The sequence below is a fragment of the Equus przewalskii genome, chromosome 26 (assembly GCF_037783145.1).
Source record: "Equus przewalskii isolate Varuska chromosome 26, EquPr2, whole genome shotgun sequence".
NCBI classification, from domain to species: domain Eukaryota; kingdom Metazoa; phylum Chordata; class Mammalia; order Perissodactyla; family Equidae; genus Equus; species Equus przewalskii.
The window spans coordinates 32,247,940-32,263,885 of record NC_091856.1 but is presented as its reverse complement, the minus strand read 5'-3'; the positions used below and the strand labels follow the sequence as shown (position 1 = coordinate 32,263,885).

The following is a 15,946-nucleotide window of genomic DNA, read 5'->3' as shown; positions in this document are numbered from 1 at the left end:
GAGAAAGTTGGTCCCCCCCCCTTTTCCGTTTGTCCTTCCAGCTGCATTTTGTTTTATGGACTCTGAATTTTTGCTTTAGTCTTCTCCAGACTTTGGTTAGTAGACATTTCATTTCTAATTCCACTTGAAATTGTCTTTATGTTGAAAAAGTCTTTCATTTGCAGCTGCCTGATCATCTGAATAGAATCAGAAACAGTGCCTCCTGAACCCCTTATTTTAGGTGTTTTTAAGGTTCCCCCCACTGTTCGATCCATGTTGATGTGATTTCCAGCTTTAGATCCAGATGGTTACCTTATTATTTTTTCTCTTCTATGATTTGTCATTTAAGAATAATTTTGACATTTGTATTCAGTCTGGGAACAATATTTACAATAATTCTTTAGACTCGCTGCTTTTGAACTGGTTTCATAATGCCCAGACTTTTGAAGCCACAGTGTTGGTATTCTTAGACTCCCCGCCGATGGGAGCACACCCTTCAGTAACAATGTCTCAGTGTTTCCCCCCAACCTCATACAAGTGGCTCCCTTATCACTTAGCATCCAGTAGGACACAATCTAGCCAGTCTGGATGTGTTCTTTTGTAACTAACTCACTTTCCTTCCTGGAGGCAGACGGCGTTGTCATTATTTGCATAATTCACATGTCTTTCCAGCATGTGTCTCGGTTGGTCGAAGTCTCTGTTTTCCCCGGATGCTGTGCCCCTTCCAATGTGCATATTCCGATCTTTTTGTTTCACTTTAAGGCACAGGGGAGTTTTCATTCATTATATTCGCAGTTCTCTCTCATCCTGGCCTTTCCTTCCAGAATCCCAGCTCTGTATTTGCTGCCTCCTCACCCTCAACCCCTTCTCGCGCTTTCTTTTCATCTCTTGCTCTCTGCCACACCTTTTAGCAGCGGTCTTGAGCTTGGCTTCCCCATCACTGACTGTATTTTCTGCATGACACTTTCTGCTTTCTGCTTCCTCCAGTATGGATTCGAATTCTGCTTCTATGTCTTTTTCTTTCAGTGCAATCCTTCCTAACCCCGTCTGTATTAGTTTCTAGGGCTGCTGTACCAAATGGTCACAACCAGGTGGCTCAGGATGACAGGAGCGTACACTCTCGCAGTTCTGGAGACCAGAAGTCTGGAATAAAAGTGGTGGCAGGGTTGGTTCCTCCTGGAGGTTCTGAGGATGAATCTGTTCCTCGTGGCTGCCCGCGCTGCTTGGCCTTCCTTGGCTCGTGGCTGCATCACTGCCGTCTCCGCCTCCATCTTCCCGTGGCCTCGTCTCCTGTTTCTCCTCTTCTGTCTGTGTCTTCTCTTCTTCTCACAAAGACATTTATCATTGGATTTGGGGCCCACCCAGTTAATCCAGGATGATTAACTTAATCATCCTGAGATTAACTTAATTATATCTTCAAAGACCCTTTTCCCAAATAAGGTCACCTTCAGAGGTACCAAGGGTTAGGACTTGGACGTATCTTTTTTTTTTTTTTTAAGATTTTATTATTATTATTTTTTCCCTTTTTCTCCCCAAAGCCCCCCGGGACATAGTTGTATATTCTTCGTTGTGGGTCCTTCTAGTTGTGGCATGTGGGATGCTGCCTCAGCATGGTTTGATGAGCAGTGCCATGTCCGCGCCCAGGATTCGAACCAACGAAACACTGGGCCGCCTGCAGCGGAGCGCGCAAACTTAACCGCTCGGCCACGGGGCCAGCCCCAGACTTGGACATATCTTTTTGGGGACCATAATTCAATGCACCACACCATCCTGTCCCTTTTCATATCCTCTGCTGCCTTCTCACATCTCTTGGGGCCGCCCTGTGCTTTCCCGCTCCTGTTCTGCAGAGCATGTCTTTCCATTAACGTTGCTGAGCAGTTTCCTGACATCTTCTTCTGGTTCCTCCAGGAAATCACTGTCAGCCGCCTGCTCTTCAGCGTTGCAGAATGCCGATTCCTTTTCCACGGTCTACAGTGTTTTCTCACAGTCCTGTGCTGTCGATGCTTTTTCCTCTGGGCTGTCTCTCAAATGCAGGACAGTAAGCCACACTCCACGCTCACAAGTAGACAGGGCGTGTAGCTTGCCTTCGGTCCTGCTCTCTTGCCCCTAGTTGGATGGCTAAATCCCGTTCTCAGTGTTTGGTCTCAGCAACGAAATCCAGGGGGCTTTGCTCAATCCATTTCCTAGTTTCCAGCAGGCTTCTGCCAATGGCAGCTCTGCCAAGCGAGGGTGGCATCCGCTCCCGCCCGCTGTCTGGTTCTTGGATATTCTGAACAGAATATCCCAGCATACACTGCTACCCGGGAGCTTCCTGCTGCTCCCCGCCCACCCCTGCACTCATCCTGTTTCCCCCCCAGGATACCATGCACCGTGAAAGCCCATGCCCACATTCTCAGAAAGACCAGGGGACGCACTCCAGGAGCATCTCTGGGAGAGGGACAACCGTCCAGTTCTCAGAATGGCACAGATTCCAGGTCACTGAGGGGGACAGATGATGGAGGATGCTCTGAGCACCTTCCTACCTTTGTCCCTGTCCCTGTGTCCTGAGGCTTCTCTCCAACGCCGTCCCCCACCATTGTCATCAGTACGGCTCCTCCCAGACTCTGGCATGAGGTTGGCAGCTGTTTCCCCGCACTGAGTGAGGTTTCGTCTTTCTCTCTGCCTTCACGGGTATTCAGTAGAAAAATGAGAACGGCTGAATCAGGGCGTTGCTCATTAGATGCCGTTTTATATTGAAGTCCACAGGTTTTTAGTGTTTTTTTTTAAGCCCAGACTCACTCGTTCATTTACATTTAATTATTCCAAAGAAAGGAGAGCCTTCACTGCTTGGCTGCATGGTGGATGTCAGGATAAATCAGCCAATAATCCAGCAGAGCTTTGCAAGGATGCGGGAGTGGAGGCAAGCCAGGCCCAGCCCCTTCCTCCCTCTGCTCTGCAAAGCTGCCTGCCCCGGGGCTCTTTCCATCTCGAAGACCTCATTCCTGTGCCCCCAATTAGCAGTCTGGGAAATCAGACACATTTACTGAGCGCCCACTTTGCTCCAGGCACCAGGCAGTTCTCGGGGAGAGGAAGAGAGAATCGTCAAGATTCCTGCCCTTATGGTGCGTGGTTTCCATCTCTCTGCTTTAGAGCATAATGTCTGTTTGTCACCACGGTTTGTGACGGTTGTTTGATTAACAACCTCGCTAGACTCCTGTCAGACTGGCAGCCCCATGAGGGCAGTGCTCAGAGGAGGATGAGGTCTGCAGTGCTTGTCTGAGTGCACGGGCGCGTCCTAAAGGAAGGGACACCCAGGGTGTCCAGGCCTAAAAGCTAAGCCCAGAAGGATGGGCAGAGGCTCTGAGTTTGTCTCCTCTGGGTCCCCTTTCTTTGGCTTGCTTCCTCTTCTTTATCTCTGTTAAGCAGATCTCAGTGGGGCCCGTCCCGCCGTGGCGGCCTTGGGGTCGTCATCACTTTTCCAACAGGCACGTTCGTGGCTGGTCTGCTGGACGTGAACCAAGAGCCATTTGCTCCGGAGGCAAGAGTCGAGTCAGGCCCAGCTGGGCTTTCCCATCCTTTATGTGCCCGATCCCATTAATAATTAACGGTACAGTAATGAGAATGGCTTTTAATAGAATCTGCTGCCATCACCGCATTCTCTTCCCCGCCGAGGGTCTCCCCCAAAAGGATTCACGCTTGTATGGCTGCCGTTCCCGCCACGGGCACCGGGAAGCCGGAAGTTCTCCTGCCGATGTCCCTCCCAGCCCCTCCTCTCTTCTGGGCCTGAGCTCCACTCCCTGTGACCTGACAGCCCCCTCACTCCTCCATTTCCCACCCCTGTCCCGAAGCCCCGCCCATGTCCCCTTGAGGTGCCCCCTGTGGTGCTCGACTCCCCCACCCAGCCCAGCCAAGCATGGCGCTGTCACGCCTCGTCTGTCACCAGGGCAAACTGGTCCCATTGAGCAGGGACGGGGTGGGCGTGAGACCCACACGGTGCATCCAGGAGCTGACGTTCTGCATGGACAGGCCCACTTACAGCAATGGTCAGTGGGACGGGCGTGGAGGCAGGCCCGGGGGTTGAGCCCGGGCTTGGCCGCCATTTGTGGGACCGCAGAGAGTGTCGTCACCCCTGTCCCCAGCCTCAGTTTATTCGTCTGCAGAGCAGGGATGAAGATGGCCCCTACTCCATCAGAGTGTTCCGGTGAGAAGAGAAGCGAATGTGGGAGAAGCAGAATTAAGGGACGGTCCCTAACATTCGCTCCAGGAAAACACCACAATGTGCCCAGGGTTTTAGCTACTCATGATGCTATTCACTGCAGCATTATTTATGATGTCGCAACTTGGAAACCAGCTCCTCGTTCAATATTGGAGGATTGGCTTCGACAAGTGTGAGCACATCCACGCAACGGGGCCCATGCCTGCTTCCCAAACTGGGGTGTGCCTCGGAACCCCCGGGAGCCCTGGGAAAATGCAGGTTCTGGGGGTCCGGGGCTGAGATCCTGCTCTTGTAAGAGCTGCTGGTTGGGGACGGCTCCCTGAGTATAAGGGGGTGGGGCCCTTGGGCGGGTAGAAGTTCGGGGTCTGCTGGCGATAGAAGAACCAGGTTGATAACAGTGTGTTCTGGGGTCCCATCCCAGGCTCAACGCAGAGCGCGTGTGGCTCACTCGGGACAAAGTCGGGAGGCTCGAAGCCGAGCGCTCGAAGTGCTTATAGAGAGGGGATGAATTATAGATCGTCTCAAATTTTCTCTTTGGTTTATCTTAATTTCAAAATTATCCACAATTAACATGTATTACTTTTGTAAATGGAGAAAAATGTTATTTTTTTAAAAAGAATAAATGTTCTCTTCCTTTCCCTACAACACAATCAGGGTAATATTCAGCCTGGAAAGAAGGGGATTCTGAGAAGAAGAGGATGCGTGTGGATTCTGGCCTCGCTCCAGAGCCTGGGGGAGGGCTGTGGGCTGGACCAGGCGGGCTGTGAGGCCCCAGGGCTCAGCTCGGGCTGACTCCAGGCTAAGCCCTCTGCACTCAGTGTCCCCTGTCCCCCACGGCCCTGGGAGGGACCTTCACCATAGCACTGGTATTAACGCTGCTTTGCAGCCAAGGGAGCTAGAAGCTCTGGGAGGTGAGCGCCCACCCAGGGTCACCTAGCTCCCTGTGGAGTATGTGGGGGGCAGGGGTTGAGGGGCCTGCTGGGAGGAAGCCCCTTCCTCCTTGAAGGTCTTTGGCCACTAGTCAGGGTGGTCTCACCAGGAAATCCAGAAAAGCTTTGAAAATTAGCTGGAGTTTCTATGTCCCAGGAGAGGCACTGGGGAGCCATTGAGTGTTCTCTGTGAAGATGAAATGATTCAAGTTGTGGGCAGCTTGGAGCAGAGAGCTGCGTTGACAGGAGACCCAGACATGCGCTCGGAGGAGATGCTAATAGGCCAGATGGATAACACACAACAGCAGCAGAACAAGAAGAGTTAACATTTACTGAAGTCCTGTGATGTCCAAGGACGTGACAAACGCTCTTCATTTAACCCTTACGACAGCTCTAGGCCGGTCGTGCTATGTTCTCCCCGTTCTGCAGACGGGAGGACTGAGGTTCAGCACCACGAGGTGGCACAGCTGGGGTGAGGGCTCAGGTGTGTGTGACTTCAGCATGGCTGCTCTTAGCACAGTGCTGCACTGCAGAGAGCAATGAGGTCGGGAAAGGAGAATGAGCCCCAGGGAAGGAGTGGGGAGCGGGGCTGGGGGCAGGGCGGGAAGGGGAGAGGGTGGGACTGAGCCATCCTTCCACCAGCAGTGGTGACTCCAGCTGGCGGCCAGGCCTTGGGCTAAAGGATTAGGGACAATCTAGTGGGGGCATCAGACAAGTAAACAGACCATGGCCACAGGGGCCGCGGCAGCTCTCTAGAGGAGGGGAAGCCTCCGCTGAGTTCTAAAGAATGAACAGCCGATGTGATGATAAGAGAGAACATTCCAGGCCTCTGGACAGTGTGTGCAAGGGCACCGAGGCCTGGAAAGTAGCCAGTCTGGCTAGAGCAGGGGTGGGGGGTGGAGAGGCAGGAGGCTGCAGGGGTGGCAGGAACCTGGTCCCGGAGCCTTCAAAGCTGAGGGAAGAAATAGACTTGGTCAGGGCGACGGGAGTTACTGGGGCGTGGTGAGCCGGGCTGACACTTCCCCAGGCCCACGGGGCCCTGCGTGGAGCACTGGTGGTCAGGGGTCATCCTGGAGGCCGGGTGGGCGCCGGGAAGAGGCTGGCACAGCATTCCAGGCGGGAGATGCAGGAGCGGAGGGGGCTGGCGGCTGGGAGAGGTGGGCAGACGTGTGATCCCTTGTGCAGGAAGAGTGGCTGCAGGCTGTGGGAGGTGAGAGAAGGAGCGGAAGCAGGACGGCTGTGAGCATCCGGTGGGCGATGGTTCTCAGGATGGGAGGGTGAAGTCGGGGGACTCCTAGGCTCCGTGGGGATGTCTGTGGGCAGCACGGAGGGGCCGGTGCAGAGGACCAGCCCGGGGACTCCCCACTCTCCAGGAGGCCCCGGATGTCCCACACCCCAGCTTCGGTCCTCTGACCTGGCTGCGGGGAAAATCTGGACCCTGTTCCTGTGCCTCCACCCCCCTCCCCAAATCCCCAGCCATGGGGCTCTGGCTGGAATCCCTGAGGGGGCGGGAGGTGCCAGCCCAAATGATGCTGGGGCTGCCTTGAGCGGAGGTAGGGGCAGCATCTCATGGAGTCCTCCTTCCAGCCTCTCGAGGCAAGAGCATCACTGGGGTCACTTATAGAGGGGGAAACTGAGGCATGGTGTCATGTGCCCAAGGACACACAGCTGGACGGTGATGAGATCTGTCTGAGAGGCTCAGAGACTGTCCCCAGGGCCGCTCTGCTGGTCCAGGCCAGGGAGGGAGGGGAGAGGAGGGGCAATGCTCTGTGACTCCTGCTCTGCGGAGCCAGCCCTCCCCTGCCTGCCTCTGCCCGGGGCCATCAGGTAGTAGGGCCAGGTCTCCCGGAGCAGTGGTGGCAGCTGGCCCCCCACCAAAGGGAGAGGGAGGAGGAAGCAGCCTGCAGAGGGGGAGGGGAGACACACCAAGCTGCAGCGTTCACTGGCAGTTGGCCCCGCTCCCCGGGAAGGACACGGCCTGCCTCCCTGCGCAGGGTCGCACAGGCACCGCACCCAGCAGACGAGGCCGAAAACTAGCACCGCCCGCTGGGCACCCACACCAGCCAGCAGCCAGGCCCAGGTGCGCACAGGCCTTTGTGGCTGAGACCTCTGAGGTGGGGTGGGCTTGGGTCTCCATCTCTTAATTTCACCCATTAGCCCATTTAATCCTCACTGAGCCTTACATGGTGGGCGCTATTACCATCCCCATTTTCCAGATGAAGACACTGAGGCCCAGAGAGCATGACATGAGCTGCCGCCTGAAATTTGCAGGGTGCAGGGCCTGCCTCCCCAGTAGACATCCAGTAAAGACCAGGTCCTTGAGTGGTGGCCTCACACACCACTGGTGAGAAGGGCCTTTATCACCCCATGGGAATGAGCTGGAAACCGAGGCTCAGCCTGGGTGGAGACTGGGGTGGGGTCACACTGTCGGGCAGCAAGGCCCCTTCCCCTGCCCCCTGCTCCCGTCGGCCTCGACCTCGGCCCCCAGAGAGGGGAGCGCCAGGAGCCCCAAGGAAGGAAGCCCCCTTCTCGGGGCCAGGCAGGAAGAAGCAAGAGGCAGGTGGGTGATCTGAGGATCTGATCACTGAGCTGGTGGGACCCGGCCCAGCCTGCCGGAGGGAGGGGGCCCTGGCTGGCACACCCAGGCAGCCCCCCACCACCCAACACCCAGTGCTCTGGGAAGGCGGGAGCAGCCGGAAACAGACCCAACTTCATCTCATCATATCTGGAGGTTCTGGAGCGATGTTGCCTAAAGTGGGGTGCACAGAAGGAACCTCAGCCCCCAGCTCCCAGGGCCCAGCACCCCCCAACCCGAGATGGGGCCCCCTTGGCAGTCAAGCCAAAATCAGTTCCCAAAAATCGTTGGGAACTTCTACAAGCTCCCTCCGTAGGTTGGAGACCAACCGTCCACATCAGCCTGTGAAGGCTCTGAGAAGTCCCGCAGCAAAGAACCTACTGGAATGTATTTAACCACGAACTCGACTTTTTCCATGAAACATCTATTAGCATCTGCAGCGGATTAAACACGGCCACAAATACTTTGGCACTCCCATCAGTGAAAGGTGGGGTCTCTCCGCCCCCCTGAATCTGGGTGGGCCACGTGGCTGCTGTGACCAGTAGAGGATGGCGGAAGCGACAGTGGGACAGCTCCAGGGGGGTCCTTAACTTGCCTGGCAGCTCCCCCTCCTGCCTCTCGGAGCCCTGAGCTGTGACATAAGAAATCCGGTCTAGGCTGCTGGAAAGGGCATAGGAGGCACCGAGATGAGCCACGGGGCCACCCAAGGCCCCCAGCCCCCCTGCTACCTGACTGCAACCCCATGAGAGACCCCAGCAAGAACCCCAGCTGAACCCCGTCAACCCCAACCTCACAATAATAACTATTGTCTGAAGCCACTGCGTTGGGACGGTTTGTCACACAGCAGCGTTGACCGGAACAGCATCCTGCAGACCTGCTCTGGGCACCGACAGGAGGTCCCCAGCCCCTCCCCATTGCCCACCACACCACGCCAAGCCCTCAGTCCTTACCACATCCAGCCGCTCTCGTGCCGGGGTTCAGGCTGTGCCCTCTGCCTGGCCTGCCCTTCTGCCTCCTTTCCCACTTGGGAAGATCCTTCTAGACTCAGCTCCTAGGAGGCCTCCCCTTGGAAGATTTTCTAACAACCATCAAGGCAGCCGCGGCGTCCCAAGGCTGGGATGTGCCTGGACTCACACTTGCCAGCTGTAGGAACTCAGACAGGTGCTTGCCTCTTTGGGTCTCAGTTTCGTCGTCTGTAAAATGGGCATAATAATGGTCCTACCGCATGGGGCTGTCGTGCCAATTCAACAAGATACCGGGGTAACGCACAGAGCAGGTGCTGAACAGATGGCCATGGTTAGCTGCTCATCACCTCCACTGGCACATAGCCTAGTGCCAGGCGTGGGTCATTTGTGCTCCATCTCCCTCAAGACCAGGCACCCACTCCCTGGAGTGGGGTCTCCTGTAGCTCACAGCTCACCTTTGTGACGCTGCTGGTGCTCAAGAGGGGTTCGGTGGAGGATGAAAGGCTCAGAGATTCCTCAACCATTCCATCTAGAAGGATCCTTGGAGATTAGGGAATACAGCCCCCTTATTTTAACTGAGGCCCAGAGAGGTAGATGGCCTTGCCCGAGGTCACACAGCTGGTTCTGGAACTGGATCCCAGGCCTCAGCTCCCCATCTGGCGCCCTGCCTGACACGGGGGTACCGAGTCTCAGGGACTGGTCCTCTCTAACCACTCGAAGCTCTCTTGTGCCCTCCCTGCCCCTGGAGCTGCCTGAGATGCACAGCCTCATCTCTGGCTCCAGGCGAGATCCGCTCGTTTGGACAGCACAGCCACACCGAGGCCCTCCTTGCCTCTCCCATAGATGCCATGAGCCAGGGAGTGTGAGCGGGACACCTGCCGTGTGCCAGGCAGAGATGCAAGCTGTCCTGCCAACCTAGGAGGCCTTCGGGGACCCCAAAACCCGCACCTGGGAAGAGACAGCGGGATGCTGCCCAAGGCTCCAGCCTGCAAGTGTGGAAGCATGTGAGAGCCCCTGGGCCCCTGAGATGCGGCAGAAACCCCAGCCCCGCCTCTCACTGGCTGGAGGAGCCTGGGCCTGTTACCTCTCCCGGCCTCACCTTCTCCACCGGTAAAATGGGAGGGAGAACACTTCCAGCTGGGACGAGCTCAAGCATGGAGAGCCGGGGACCACACTGGGAATCTGGACCACCACTCCCCACCTTCAAGATCTGACAACCCCTCCCCACCACATCTCCCCCATTTCTTCCCATCAGTTCCCAGGCAGATCCAGGTTCTAAACACACTGGGGGGCCTGGGGCTCTGAGGGTATGGGGCATAGAGCCTAGAACCTTTGGGCAGGGCCACCGGGTTCTGGAGAATTCCTTCCCGCAGAGGAGGCATGGTGGCACGGGCAGGCCAGGCCTCAGGCTGGGGGCCCACAGGCCTCAGACACGCGATGCCGGGCCATGTGGGAGTGTTTGCATGAGAAGGATGAGTTTATGTATTCGTTGCACAGAGAAGTGTGTGTATGATGCACCTGCCTGGTGTGGGGGGCTGGGGATGGGGGGCGGCCCTGTAGCTGTCCCCAGCCCTCTGAAGTCTCCGCAGGTCTGGCCTGTCCCTGTCACTGCGGCAACCCCAGGACCTGACTTGGGAGAAACTGCTGCAGCCAGATTAGAGCTTCGAGCTTCAGCCCCTGGCAACGGGCGGAGCCCAGGCTTAAAGGGGCCACTGAAATTAGAGACAGCCACCTGCCCTGTGACTCTCCAGTCCATCCTGGGGGCACGTTCCACCAGCCCCTTTACCATCTTCCACCCAAGCCACCAGCCAGCTTCAGGGAGGGAGAGGTCGGGCAGGGAGGACCCGGGGTCGGTCAGAAGGGTTGTGCTCAAACAAACCAACAAGAGTTCGCATATTAAACGACACACTTGGTTTGAAGTTGCAGGGAGTGGGGAGCGTGTGCCAAGAGCCCCTTCCAGCTGGTGACCCGAGGATGCGGCCTGAGGAGTCCTCCATCCTTAACAAAGGTGCTTCCCTCTGCCCAGCTCTCCTGACCTTATGTGTGGGGCTCAGGAATGGCTTCGGGGCAGGGGCTGGCATCTACCTCCCAGGTCTAGGCAGCCATGCCATCCATCTGGTCTCTCTGGGACTCAGTTTCCCCACACCTGAAGGAGAGGAGAAGGGCAAGGAGGAGAAAGGGAGCAGGCAAGGCCACTGAGCCCGGTGCTGTCAAGGGTGGCGTCCCCTCGGTGAGTCCATGTTCCAGCTCACTAAAAGCAGGCCCAAGGAAGTCAATTTCGTGGAGCTTGTTCACTGGCTGGGGACTGCCCAGGTCCCCTCCGTGCCCACCAGGCACTTCCCCTCTCAGGGCCACCCTTTTCCACCCGTGAATTGAAGAGATGGACGAGGGCGACGGTGACAGGCACGGAGGGTCAGCGCGGCAGGCAGGTGCTGCTGTCACCCCACTGCACAGCTGGGAGACCCGAGGCTGCCGAGGTGTGCAGGGCCTCACTTGCTCAGGGCCACACCGCCAGGAAGAGGCCCAAGAGGGATTAGAACCCAGCTCTGTGTCACTCCTCACCTGGAGCTTTTAACCGCTTGTACTCTGTGGCCTGATTGCCCCACCAATTAACCGATTGATTAACTGATTGACTGATTACCTGCCGCGGCCCCGCTCCCGCCCGGCCTCCCAGGGAGCCCCCTCCCGCCCCCACTGCTGGGTCCACGTGCCTCGGAAATCCCACCCCAGGTGCGCCCCCACCTGCCCTCGGGCAGGGGGCGTGGCCGTGGGCGTGGCTCCCCGCCGCCCCCGCCCTCGCTCGCTGAGCCCGCGCGTTAATCCGCAGCCCCCGCGGCCCCGCCAATCCCCCGCCGGTTGCCGGGGAAACGACCTCTCCCCTCGGATCGTTGGAAGGGCTCCCCCATCCCGGGGTCCCCTCCTCCGGGCCTCGCGTCCTCCTGCCCTGGGACCGGCGGGCGTGAGCTGGGGTCCCCGGATAGGAGAGACTGGGGGGCACAGAGGCATCACAGACGGACAGACGGACAGACAGCGAGACAGCGAGACAGCGAGACAGAGAGAGACGCACGGGGAGGGAACGACTCAGGCAGGAGGGAGAGTGGAGGCGGAGAAAAGAGAGACAGACACGAAAACACCCCCGCCCCCACCACCGCAGCGGGCAGAGAGACGGTCCCAGCCCTATACAGAGACAGGGAGAGACAGAGACACAGAGATGGGGTAGTGAGGGGGGGCCCCACAGAGAAAGACGAGGGCCAGCAAGGGGGAGAGAGTCAGGAGGGGGCGAACTTGGGAAAATAAATATTTATAAATTGAGAATTTCTAAATTCTTTCTGTATTTCCGTAGTAAATTATTCATCTGTGTATCTCCCTCTCTCCTCTCTGCTCAGGGAGCTGCCAAGGGGGGTGTCCCGTTCCGTGCACCCCCTCTCCGTCTTCCCCCTCCCCCTTCCTGCCCCTCCTCCATCTCTCCCCTCCCCCCTTCTCCCCTCCCCCCTCCGCTCTCTTCCTAATCCTCTCCTTCCTGTCCCCCGCTCCTCCTCTTCCCTGTTCCTGCTTCCCATCGCCCCCTCCCTCTTTTGCTGAGGCTGGAGCTGGGCACTGGGGGCCGCGAGGAGGGGCCGCCGCCCGGAGGTGACGGGCTGCCACGCTCTCGGTTTCCTCCCTGCCTTAAATAAGAATAATCGGCTAAGTCAGCGGGGCTGGGATTAAAAAAACACTCGTCGCTGGCAGTCTGGCACCCCCAACCGGGACCACGGAAATCTTCCTCCAGAGGACTGGGGACGTTGGCGTTGGGGGGAAGATAGGAGCTGGGTGGGGAGCGGCTGGGCCCAGGATGGCCGGGGCTGGAGCCAGAAGCCCACGGAACTTCTGTTTCCCACGGGACTAGGACAAGCCCCTCAGCTTGCTGAACTTCAGTTTCCCCCTCAGTGGGGTGGGACCAGGGACCAAGCTCCTGTTCTCTAGGGCCAAACCCGCTCTCAAAGCTGTCAGGGAGTCCGGAAGGTTTGAAGGCCTCTGACCAATGCCCACAGCTTATCAGGCACAAAGGAGGATGGCCGAGGGAACAAGTCATACAGGTACCATGTGGGTCCCTACAGTCACGCAAGGAGAGGGGAGAAGCACGCCCAGCCCCCTGGTCACAGTGTGTCAGGTGAAAAAGCCACAGCCACTGTCACCTGTGGCCTTGAGTAGAGTGCGTCAGTTTCCTCTTCTGCACACTGGGCCTGTGACGCCTCCCTCCCCTTGACCAAGGACAAGGGTCCTCCCCCTGCAACCTGCTAAAGGGTGCACACATGTCAGGGTCTGAGTGGCACTTGTTCCCTGCTCTGTGTCGCCCGTGTCCAACTCCCCCACCCCCAGCCCCCATGTAGCCTCCAGGTTGCCCAACTAAACAGCAGCAGGAGGGGAGGCCAGAAGCTCTTCTCTGGGAGCAGGGAAGAGAACCAGAGAAGCAGGGCGGGGCAGCCCTGACCTCCTGAGCAAACCTTTGAGGGCGTCTATGTCCTTTCTCTGCTTGCGATGCTGCAGGTGGAAAGTGGCTCCACTCCACCGGCCTGCCCCTTCTGGGCTCTGAGGCCCGGGGGTCAGGTCCCAGGTTTGAGCCCTGACCCGGCTTTTTGACCTTAGCCCAGTCCAGTTCCCGTCTGGGATGAGAGTTCCAAGGTTCCTTTTGGCCCCCACCTGCTTGGGATCCTTATTATTGTTACTAACCCCACAAGCGCTACTGATCTGTTACTCACAAGCTGCCCGGCATGCTGGAGCCGCCAGCTCCTTGCGTCCTCCCACATCCCTCTGTCCGGGGCCCAGAGAGGCAGCCCCATTTTACAGATGAGGACACTGAGGCTCTGAGCCAGGACTCGCCCCAGGTCAGGCGGCCGGCCGGTGGCTGATGGGGGTTCTGGCCCGGTCTGGCTTTGGCTACACGGAGGGTGTCCTCGCTCAGCTCCTCGTGCTTCCCACAGGAACATCCTAGGCCACGTCACTGCCACCTGGCAGGAAGGTGGGCCCTCGGAGTCAGGGCTGTCCCAGCTTAGTGAGCTCAGGCCCTCCAGGAGCCTCAGAAACGCCAGTCCCTGATCTGAAGACTTCTCTTCTTTCCGTGTTTTTACATAAGCCCAGTGAGAAATCTGTTGGGAAAATGACTCTCCCCTCCCGGTATATCTATCTGCCACCTCTACTTCCTACAGCCAGTGACACCCTGGCTGGCCTAAAGCAGTGGCTTTCAAGCCTGTGTAGACCCCAGGGGGCCTTGGGGGCGGGGGTGAAGAGGGCCAGGTGAGTGGGCCCTCAGCTGTCACCCGCTTGGCGCAGTATCGATCACTAAGATTTATTTTGAGAAAGAATAAGGCACACGGTTGAGACAGGAAGGTGGGTGTAAAAAACCCAGTTTGAAACCCACTGTTGTGACTCATTAGGAGCCGTTTGGGTCAGTGGATTGCAGCTTCCTGAAGTGCCCCCCTTACGCAACTTCCCGCCAGCCACCACCCCAAGCGCGAACAAAAACAGAAGCTCAACTTAGGGAGGGCTCTGGGAGGACTCGCCAGGCCCAGAACGCTTCACAGGGTCATTGCCTTCAGTCCCCAAAATGGGCCCGCCAAGTGGATGCTGCTGTACCCACAGTGTGGATGAGGAAGCTGGGGCCCAGAGACCTTAACTAATTTGCCCAAGGTCACACAGCCAGTACGAGGCTCACCTAGGACACTCTTGGGTCTGTCTGACTCCGAAACCATGCTCCTGACAACCACCACCCTCCCCTGAGGATGCAGCACAGTCACCTACTGCGTGCCATCGGCTCTCACTCACCATCAGTGTCAAGCTGTCCCCAGGGGTTTCTTTGGGCCCCTGGGGGGGAGGACTCACAGACGCTCGAGAACAGATCTGAGAACAGGTCTGAGGAGTGGCTGCCGGAGACAGCCATGGTGTCTGAGCAGAGCTGCCCATGCTGTGGGCACAGCCATGCCCTCCACGCACACTCCCCCCCTCAGCCAGGGGCCCCTGCTGCCCCCACGGGGAGTGACAGCTGTGTTTGCCACTCCCCAGTGGATGTTGTCCCCAAAGTGCCAGAGCCCTGTGTCTCCAACAGGCCCCAAAGCAGGGTCCTGAGGGTCCCCATCGTCCCACTCCCTTACATCTCCCCCTCACGTCTGTGCTGGGCTGGGTTCTGGAGCCAGCGCCACCAGGCCACCCCCAAGTCATGCCTCATCCCAGGGAAATCAGGCCAGGCCACTGCGGCCCCTTCTTCCCGAGAGGTGAAGGGCCCCCCAGGAGGAGGGCCCGATGGAAACCGCCTGGGGTTGTCCAACCACCCAGGCCCAGGCCAGCGTCAGCTCTGCGCTTACAAAGTCAGTGTTGCCGACAGTGGGTGGCGGTGGGAGAGAGGACACAGCAGAGAGACACCAACTTGCCTTTCCACAAGCTGGAGACACACACCGGCCTGGGTTTCAGCCTCTCGGTGTCCGGCAGGTGAGGGGTGAGATTCCTGCTCCCTGAGTGTGAGCGAGTGGGTGGAATCTCTTTGGAGGTGGGGAAACCATTTTCACCAGTTAGCTGGTGCCGGCCCTGCAGGGTCTGCTCCCTGGAGCTGGAACAGCAGCTTCCAACCTGGGAGCAGAAGCAGCAGCAGAGGCCCAGGCAAAGGTGTGGGCAGTGATGGCACTGGAGGGGAGGGAACTCATGTCTGGTGATTCATACACCCCACCTTTAGGGAGAAAGGTAGAGATTTTCCTTATCATTACCATTAGAGTGGGTGGTTAGAAATGTTTAGAATAAAATTCTAAATTACTTATTTATTTTTTATTTTTCTGCAGGAGAAGATTTGCCCTAAGCTAACATCTGTTGCCAATCTTCCTCCTTTTTTCTTCCTCTCCACCCCCTCAAAGCCCCGGTACATAGTTGTGGATAGCTGTAAGTCTCTCTGGTTCTTCAGTGTCAGCCACCGCCACAGCATGGCTACTGACAGACAAGTGGTGTGGTTTGGCACCCGGGAACCGAACTGGGGCCACCAAAGCAGAGTGTGCTGAACTTTAACCACTAGGCTGTCAGGGCTGGCTCAAAACATTAAATGTTTAGAATCTGCAGAAGGACAGGCAACCAAACGTTAACCATAGTCATCTGTGGGTGAGGGGCGTTGGTGATTTTCATCTTCTTGCTTGTGGTTTCCAGTGTTGCTTGAATTTATTTATTTATTTTACAATGAAGGTGTATCGTCTTTTTCCAGGAACAAAAGGGACGTTACCCCAAAAAGAAAGAAAATTTGAAAATCAATGAGACTAACGGTGGTCAAAAACCGAGATGCTCTTGCAAA

General features: G+C 57.3%; 1 long non-coding RNA gene across 1 annotated transcript in view; it reads right to left on the bottom strand.

Annotated features, from left to right (window-relative positions):
• Positions 1 to 3,571: 3,571 nt before the first annotated feature.
• The window catches only part of LOC103563038 (uncharacterized), a 32,931-nt gene continuing 20,556 nt past the window's right edge, over positions 3,572 to 15,946 (bottom strand). Inside the window, exon 3 of the long non-coding RNA XR_011533681.1 lies at positions 3,572 to 6,304. This is a non-coding gene — a long non-coding RNA (uncharacterized lncRNA). The remainder of the gene's footprint in view (positions 6,305 to 15,946) is intronic.